The sequence below is a fragment of the Trifolium pratense genome, linkage group LG7 (genome assembly GCF_020283565.1).
Source record: "Trifolium pratense cultivar HEN17-A07 linkage group LG7, ARS_RC_1.1, whole genome shotgun sequence".
Taxonomy (NCBI): domain Eukaryota; kingdom Viridiplantae; phylum Streptophyta; class Magnoliopsida; order Fabales; family Fabaceae; genus Trifolium; species Trifolium pratense.
In genome coordinates this window covers 10,282,765-10,291,079 of record NC_060065.1, presented here as the reverse complement: position 1 = coordinate 10,291,079, position 8,315 = coordinate 10,282,765, and the positions used below count along the sequence as shown (strand labels likewise).

Below are 8,315 nucleotides of genomic sequence, written 5' to 3'. Positions count from 1 at the left end.
AGAAAGATACAGTACTAGTGTTAGAAACTAGACCGTCTAAGAAATTTTGAAATTGAAACGAAAGAAACGTAACCAAACCCTAATGCTCTCCACCCTCAACGCCACCGCATCGCAACGCCATAGCCGTCTCTGAAGCAGTGTTCCTCTGTCAACGTTATAGATCTCTCAACTCAGCACCGCCACAACCCTTTCAACTCAGTCGCTTTCGTCTCTCCGGTACGAAAATTGTCATCCCCTTTTCGTTTACTCTTCTCCTTCTCTTCTTCAATTTATGACATTTTCCCTTTTTTCTTTGTTTTGAGTTCAACGAAGACCCTGTGAATCCAATCGGTAGGAGGAAGATTTTAAGCACTTATTCCAGAAAAACAAGGTTGTTGATGTAAGTGCTCAATTCAAACTCTTCAATTTTTTCATTTTTTAATTTATTCCATGTTAAGATAATAATGGTGGTGATTTCTCTATGTTTTGTAACTTCTGTATATTATGATAAAAAAATTGTCACTTTGATCTAACTTTAAAAAAACCCCTTTGTTTGACACTAATATTTTCGTCAAATTAGACTTGTCCAGGATACTATTATTATTAGATTCGTTAGGTATACTATTATTCTTATTGAGATTTGTGTTTCATATCTCGAATTTGATTGATTAATGTATGTATTTGGTCAAATTTCAATTTACATTGCAGACATGTTTGAGGCTTAATCTGATTTAGGCCTGTTTGTTTCAGATTTTCCAGCAAAAAAATCTATTTTTTTTAAAAAAAATGACTTTTTTTTTTTATTTTACTTGTGTTTGTTTCAGATTTTTTGAAAAATCATTTTAGTAAAAAAATCATTTTTTTTCTTCAAAATGAAAAGCTATTTTCAATAGCTTTCTTCAAAATCTATTTTTTTGAAAACCATTTTCTAAAAAAATAGATTGTTGTGATTGTAAACAAACAGAAAATAGCTTTAGATTTTCTTCAAAATCTCTACAAAAAAATCTCTAGAATTTTTTCAAAAAAAATAATTTTTTTTAAAGCTTAAACAAACAGGCCCTTAACTATCTATTTTCTCCATTTTCACTATTTTTTGACACTATATCTTCTAATTTTACAATCCTTGAACAACCATGTCACTTCTTCTTTGAAATAGAGTTATTACATTTTCTCCTTTTTCAGATGCCATCCATAGAAAATCATTTGCACATGGCTCTCCACTATTTTCTGTATCATGTTTTCAAGCTAACTGCTATCTTTCTTTCATTGATAGATGATATATTAATGCATATATATGTCTTTATCATTACTTTAGATGGAAGAAATTTGTATACCTAGTGGGCGACCTAAAGGATCTATATATCGAAGACAATTAAATCTACGTTTGATGGACCTCGCAACAATTGGAAATGTTGTTACGATAAAATAAAAAAAATGTGGTTTAATGAGTATCCGGTAATGTGTGTTGTTTATTTTCTATCATTTCATATAATGTTATAACTTCAAATTATGCAGAAACTATTAATGAACAGAAGTACTAATACCATGGTAATATCTTTTATATTATTTTAGTATTTTTTTATGCTCCTGCAGAATCGTCGCATTTCTTTCCTCACTGCTCAGCCAATCTCTACCATTGTTTGTACATCACTTTATTTATTTATTTATTTTTGTTTTCATCACTCTATAAAACTTTTAGAGAGATAGAGATAGAGAGAGAGCGAGGGAGGGAGGCAGGAGGGAGGGAGGTATTGAACATGCTACATCGGGGATTGGTAAATTGGGGAATTCTGCTACAAATGTAGATTTTTTTTTTGGTGAAAACACTCCAAAAAAAGAAGTATTTATAAACATTCACCTTATAACGCCAGTTTTGTTTTTGCAAGATTGTGTTAAGTCCAATCCAAATTCTAAGATGATATTAGAGTATCGAGTCATGCTCTAGATGTCCTGCCCATGGTGTAAGGGATGTCATAACACTCCCACATTGAATGTGAATGGTTTAAAATGTTTATAAGTGGGAGGCACCTTCCACCTTACTAGCCCGTTTTGTACGGTTGGGTTAGGGGCTCAAAACTCACAAGGCATAACTGAATGCAGGGACAGGGAGCAGTAAAGTATAAGTAGTGGAATTTTGTAATGAAGGGATGGGTGAATGTGAGAGGAGAGATATCATTTACTTTCTTCCTTTTGCAAGAGATTCATCTTCATCCATTGTAAATTACTTTACTGTTTTATTCATCTTGATAGACTCATCCCCCTGAGTTTGTCATTAATTCTATTTCCGTCAGTTTCAGTTTATCATAGTGTTTGTTCCTATCAAAATACAGCTGTACGCAGATTTGAAATAATGGCAAGTGAACAAAAAAATGCATAAAAAATACAACACCCGCATTAAAACAGTAAAACTAAGTTTGGTCCAAATACATTAGACTTTTTGCTTATATTTAAATAGGAGGAAATACTCGAGTAAAAGGGGAGAAATATGTAGGCTGGTCTTATATGTTGTGGCAGTCAATTTTGTACAAATACAATGATCTTGATTGAAAGTCTTCTTACATTGCTATACTTTTAATAGGAAAAAGAATTGCTGTCTTCTGGAATGCCTGAACAAGTACAATCAGGCATGTAACCGCTTGTGAATAATGCAGCTGCTGCTAATATGCCTTTGTCCCAATAGACGGCTTCTTCACAATAAAAATATATAAGGGTCTGGGAGGTATGTCCACTTCTTTTTTAAACCTAGATTAAAGTTTATCTCTCTGATTTTACAGTGTCTAGAAGTTTCTCAAGAATTTCAGTTTGTTCTAGACTTTCAGTATATAATTTGTTTTTCTTGTTAAATTGGCCACACAAATCTTTCATTAGCAATTCATTTTGTTTAGTACCAGAGAGAGATATAGGACCCTTAATCGAATGAGAACAGAAAACCTACATGGGCAGAAAATCTACATGGTTTTAAATTCAATACAATAGGATGTCCCTGATGGATAATATGACATTTGAACCTATACTGTTAAATAAAACAGGAGGATGATGGTATGGTACTATGCCCCAACGAGATCTAAACTTCGATAACCCTATTGAATTGACGGTATAGGTGGTTGAAATGATGGATTCATAACATAAAATGCATGTTATGACGACCCTTAATCGAATTAGAATTGAAAACACATAGTTTTAAATTCAATACAATAGAATCGGATGTCCCTGAATAGATGGATTGTATTGTGTCTCGATGACCCTATTGAATTGAAGGTATCGGTGGTTGAAATGATGCATTCATAACATAAAATGCATGTTATGACGACCCTTAATCGAATGAGAATAAAAAACTTACATGGTTTTAAATTCAATACAATAGTCCCTGATGGATAATATTATATTTGAAAATTCAATACAATAGTCCCTGATGGATAATATGATATTTGAGCCTATACAGTTCAATAAAATGGGAGGATGATGATACTGTGCCCCAACGAGATCTAAACTTGGATAAATTGAATTGACGGCAAAAAGTAGATGTATTGTGTCTCGATGACCCTATTGAATTTACGGTATCAGAGGCTGGAAATAATGACTTTTTGATCCACAATCTTTAAATATGGAGCTCATTACAAGGTATACTATTATGCATTTTAACTATTTTTAATTCGAGTCTTTTATCACTACTACATGCTATGCTGCATCCGGTTTAATACAATGAAAAAGGGGAAGAAGCGGATTGGGATTTACTATGTTTGCCTTTTGTTAACAAACATTATTTGTTTTGATCGGATCCTACGGTTTTCAAAAACATATTCATAACATCAAATGCATTTTATGACGACCCTTAATTGAATGAGAATAGAAAATCTATATGGTTTTAAATTCAATACAATAGGATGTCCCTGATGGATAATATGATATTTGAACGTATACGGTTCAATAAAACGAGAGGATGATGGTATTGTGCCCCAACGAGATCTAAACTTCGATAAATTGAATTGACGGTAAAAAATAGATGGATAGTATTGTGTTTCGATGTCCCTATGGAATTGACGGTATCGGTGGTTGAAATGATGGATTCATAACATAAAATGCATTTTATGGCGACCCTTAATCGAATGAGAAGAGAAAACTTATATGGTTTGAAATTCAATACAATAGCATGTCCATGATGCATAATATGATATTTGAACCTATATGGTAGGGTGATGGTAGTGTGCCCCCTCGAGATCTATACTTCCATAAATTGAATTGACAATAAAAAGTAGATGGATTGTATATCGTCTCGATGACCCTATTGAATTGACGGTATCGATGGTTGAAATGATGACTTTTTGATTGGTCCATCTTTAAATATGGAGCTCATTCAAGGTATGTTACTATGCATTTTAACAATTCTTAATTTGAGTCTTTATCGCTACTACATGCTATGGTACTATGTTTGTCTTTCGTTAAAAAACATTCTTTGTTTTCATCGGATCCTACGATTTTCGAAAACATATTCTTAACAAAAAATGCATGTTATGACGACCCTTAATGGAATGAGAATAGAAAACCTTCATGGTTTTAAATTCAATTCAATAGGATGTTCCTGATGGATAAAATGATATTTGAATCTATAAGGTTCAATAAAGTGGCAGGATGAAGGTACTGTGTCCCAGGTCCCTACGAGATCTAAACTTCGATAAATTGAATTGACGGTAAAAAATATATATGCTTTGTATTTTTGTCTTGATGACCCTATTGAATTAACGGTATCGGTGGTTGAAATGATATATTCATAACATAAAATGCATGTTATGAGCACCCTTAATCGAATGAGAATAGAAAAGTTACATGTTTTAAATTCAATACAATTGGATGTCCCTGATGGATAATATAATATATGAACCTATACGGTTCAATAAAACTGGAGGATGATTGTGTTGTGGCCCAAACGAGATCTAAATTTCGATAAATTGAATTGACCGTAAAAAATAGATGGGATTGTATTTTTGTATTGATGATCCTATTGAATTGACGATATCGGTCGTTGAAATGATAGATTCATAACATGAAATGCATGTTATGCCGACCCTTAATCGAATAAGAATAGAAAACTTACATGATTTTAAATTCAATACAATTGGATGTCCCTGATGGATAATACCTATACGGTTCAATAAAATTGGAGGATGATGGTATTGTGCCCCAAGGAGATCTAAACTTCGATAAATTGAATTGACGGTAAAAAATAGATGGATTGTATTTTTGTCTTGATGACCCTATTGAAATAATGGTATCGGTGGTTGAAATGATGACTTTTTGATCGACCATTCTTTAAATATGGAGCTTGAATGCTAGTATGCATTTTAACTATTCTTAATTTGAGTCTTCATCACTACTACATGCTATGCTACTATGTTTGACTTTCGTCAACAAAAATTCTTTGTTTTGATCGGATCCTACTGTTTTCAAAAATATATTCATAACATAAAGTGCATGGTTTTAAATTCAATACAATAGGATGTCCCTGATGAATAATATGATATTTGAACCTATAGGATGATGGTACTGTGGCCAAACGAGATCTAAACTTCGATAAATTGAATTGACGGCAAAAAATAGATAGATTGTATTGTGTCTTGATGACCCTATTGAATTAACGGTATCCGTGGTTGAAATGATGACTTTTTGGTCGGTTGATCTTTAAATATGGAGCTCATTCAAGGTATGCTACTATGCATTTTAACTATTCTTAGTTTGAGTCTTTTATGACTACTACATGCTATGCTACTGTGTTTGCCTTTCATCAACAAAAATTCTTTGTTTTGATAGTATCCTAGAGTTTTCAAAAACATATTCATAACAAAATGCATGTTATGACGACCCTTAATTGAATGAGAATAAAAAAGTACATCGTTTTAAATTCAATACAATAGGATGTCCCTGATGGATAATATGATATATAAACCTATAGGATGATGGTAATGTGCCCCAATGAGATCTAAACTTAGATAAATTGAAGGTAAAAAATAGATGGATTTTATTGTGTCCAGATGACCTTATTGAATTGACGGTATCCGTGGTTGAAATGATGGATTCATAACATAATGCTTGTTATGACGACCCTTAATTGAATGAGAATAGAAAACCTACATGGTTTTAAATTCAATACAATAGATGTCCATCTAAGATAAATTGAATTGATGGTAAAAAATAGATGGATTATATTGTGTTTCGATGATCCTATTGAATTGACGGTATCGATGGTTGAAATGATGGCTTTTTGGTCGGTTGGTCTTTAAATATGGAGCTCATTCAAGGTATGCTATTATGCATTTTAACTATTCTTAGTTTGAGTCTTTTATGACTACTACATGGTATACTATGTTTGCCTTTGGTTAACAAAAATTCTTTGTTTTGATCGGATCCTACAGTTTTCAAAAACATATTCATAACAAAATTCATGTTATGACGACCCTTAATCGAATGAGAATAAAAAAGTACATGGTTTTAAATAATACAATAGGATGTCCCTGATGGATAATATGATATTTAAACCTATAGGATGATGGTAATGTGCCCCAACGAGATCTAAACTTAGATAAATTGAATTGACGGTAAAAAATAGATGGATTGTATTGTTTCTAGATGACCCTATTAAATCGACGGTATCAGTGGCTGAAATGATGGATTCATAACATTATACTTGTTATGACGACCGTTAATTGAATGAGAATAGAAAACATACATGGTTTTAAATGCAATAAAATAGGATGTCCCTGGTGGATAATATGATATTTTAACCTATACGGTTCAATTAAACCGGAGATGATAGTACTGTGCCCCAACAACATCTATACTTCGATAAATTGAATTGACGGTAAAACATAGATGGATTGTATTGTGTCTGGATTACACTCTTGAATTGACGGTATCAGTGGTTGAAATGATGGATTCATAACATAATGCTTGTTATGACGACCCTTAATTGAATGAGAATAGAAAACCTAAATGATTTTAAATTCAATACAACAGGATGTCGTTGATGGATAATATGATATTTGAACTTATACGGTTCAATAAAATGTGAGATGATGGTATTATGCCTAATGAAATCTAAACTTCGATAAATTGAATTGAGGGTAAAAAATAGATGGATTGTATTGTGTCTTGATGTCTTATAAGGACCTAAAAAGCATTGGGGCTCAAAAATTATTGGTCCAACAATTCAAGAAAGGCGTTATAGGAAACAATAACAAACAATTTTAGCCTGTTTAGACAGAAGAATAAACAACTTGTGGAGAAATTTTAGGGGAAAAAGGATTCAAATCATCAAATAAATGGGTGTGTGTTGCTATTTTATTTTATGTAGTGTGTATGAGACACCTAGCATTAAGAGGTCTGCACTTCTTCTTTTGTGATGAGTGTGCGATAAAGATATGAAATTGGAAATCCTGAGGTCAACATCTGATCTGATGGTTGTGTGTTGCTTTTATTGGTGTTTGTTGTATGCTAATCTCTCTACATCCTATGCAAGGTGCTAGCTCTTTCTCTTGTGCAGTTTCCAAAATAAATAAAAAAAAAACATTTAACCATCAATTAACGGTGTTATGTTTATAAAGGAGGTTTTTATATATTTTAAAAGACCTTAGGGGAGGTTAGTGTTTAATCTAAAATTAGAGGGGGTGTTTGTGTCTTTTAAAGAAACTTCGGGGGAGGTTAGTGTATTTTTCCCTAATTATTAAATCACTTAGGTAATATTTCTTTATCATGCATTGGTTTATAAAAACAATTTAATTACTCATTTATAAATATATTTTGTAGTAGGATTATACATGATTATGATTCATTACTGTGTTCACATCACCAACACAACCTATATAGAGTACTCCGTCCCATTTTATAAGATCTCATTTGACTAAATATACTATTCACATGTCTTGTTTTGACTGTATTTTTCTAAAAGTATATAAATGTAAATATTATCATATAAGATCTTGTTTGATTTGTTTCGATGAGTATTTTCAAAATATCAAATTTCTATAATTTTTACTAATGAACAATTAAAGATGTTCGTAATCAAAGTTATGCATTGGTGTACGTGCAGTGGTCAACTAGTTCTTATATTTTGAAACGGAGAAAGTAAATAATAAACTCGAGCTAGCTACCAGACAGGTAGCGCAAAGCTTGATTCCCCTGTCATAAGCACTATTACATTTTTTTATTACTTGAATAGTACTGCCACACGTAACCACATGTTTTTGTTGCCAATAAGCTAATAATAGAAGTTACTTAATTAATTACTAATTATATCTACCAAAAAGAAAGAAGAACTTAATTATATATTAAACGTTAAGAGGTGC

The 8,315-nt window shown here is 32.1% G+C and overlaps 1 long non-coding RNA gene across 1 annotated transcript; it reads left to right on the top strand.

Moving 5' to 3' along the window:
- On the top strand, nucleotides 1–7,839 carry LOC123896874. The gene is made up of 5 exons (XR_006804658.1): nucleotides 1–216; nucleotides 313–379; nucleotides 1,295–2,698; nucleotides 3,422–3,600; nucleotides 5,511–7,839. It is a non-coding gene; the product is annotated as an uncharacterized LOC123896874 (long non-coding RNA).
- Nucleotides 7,840–8,315: the final 476 nt, after the last annotated feature.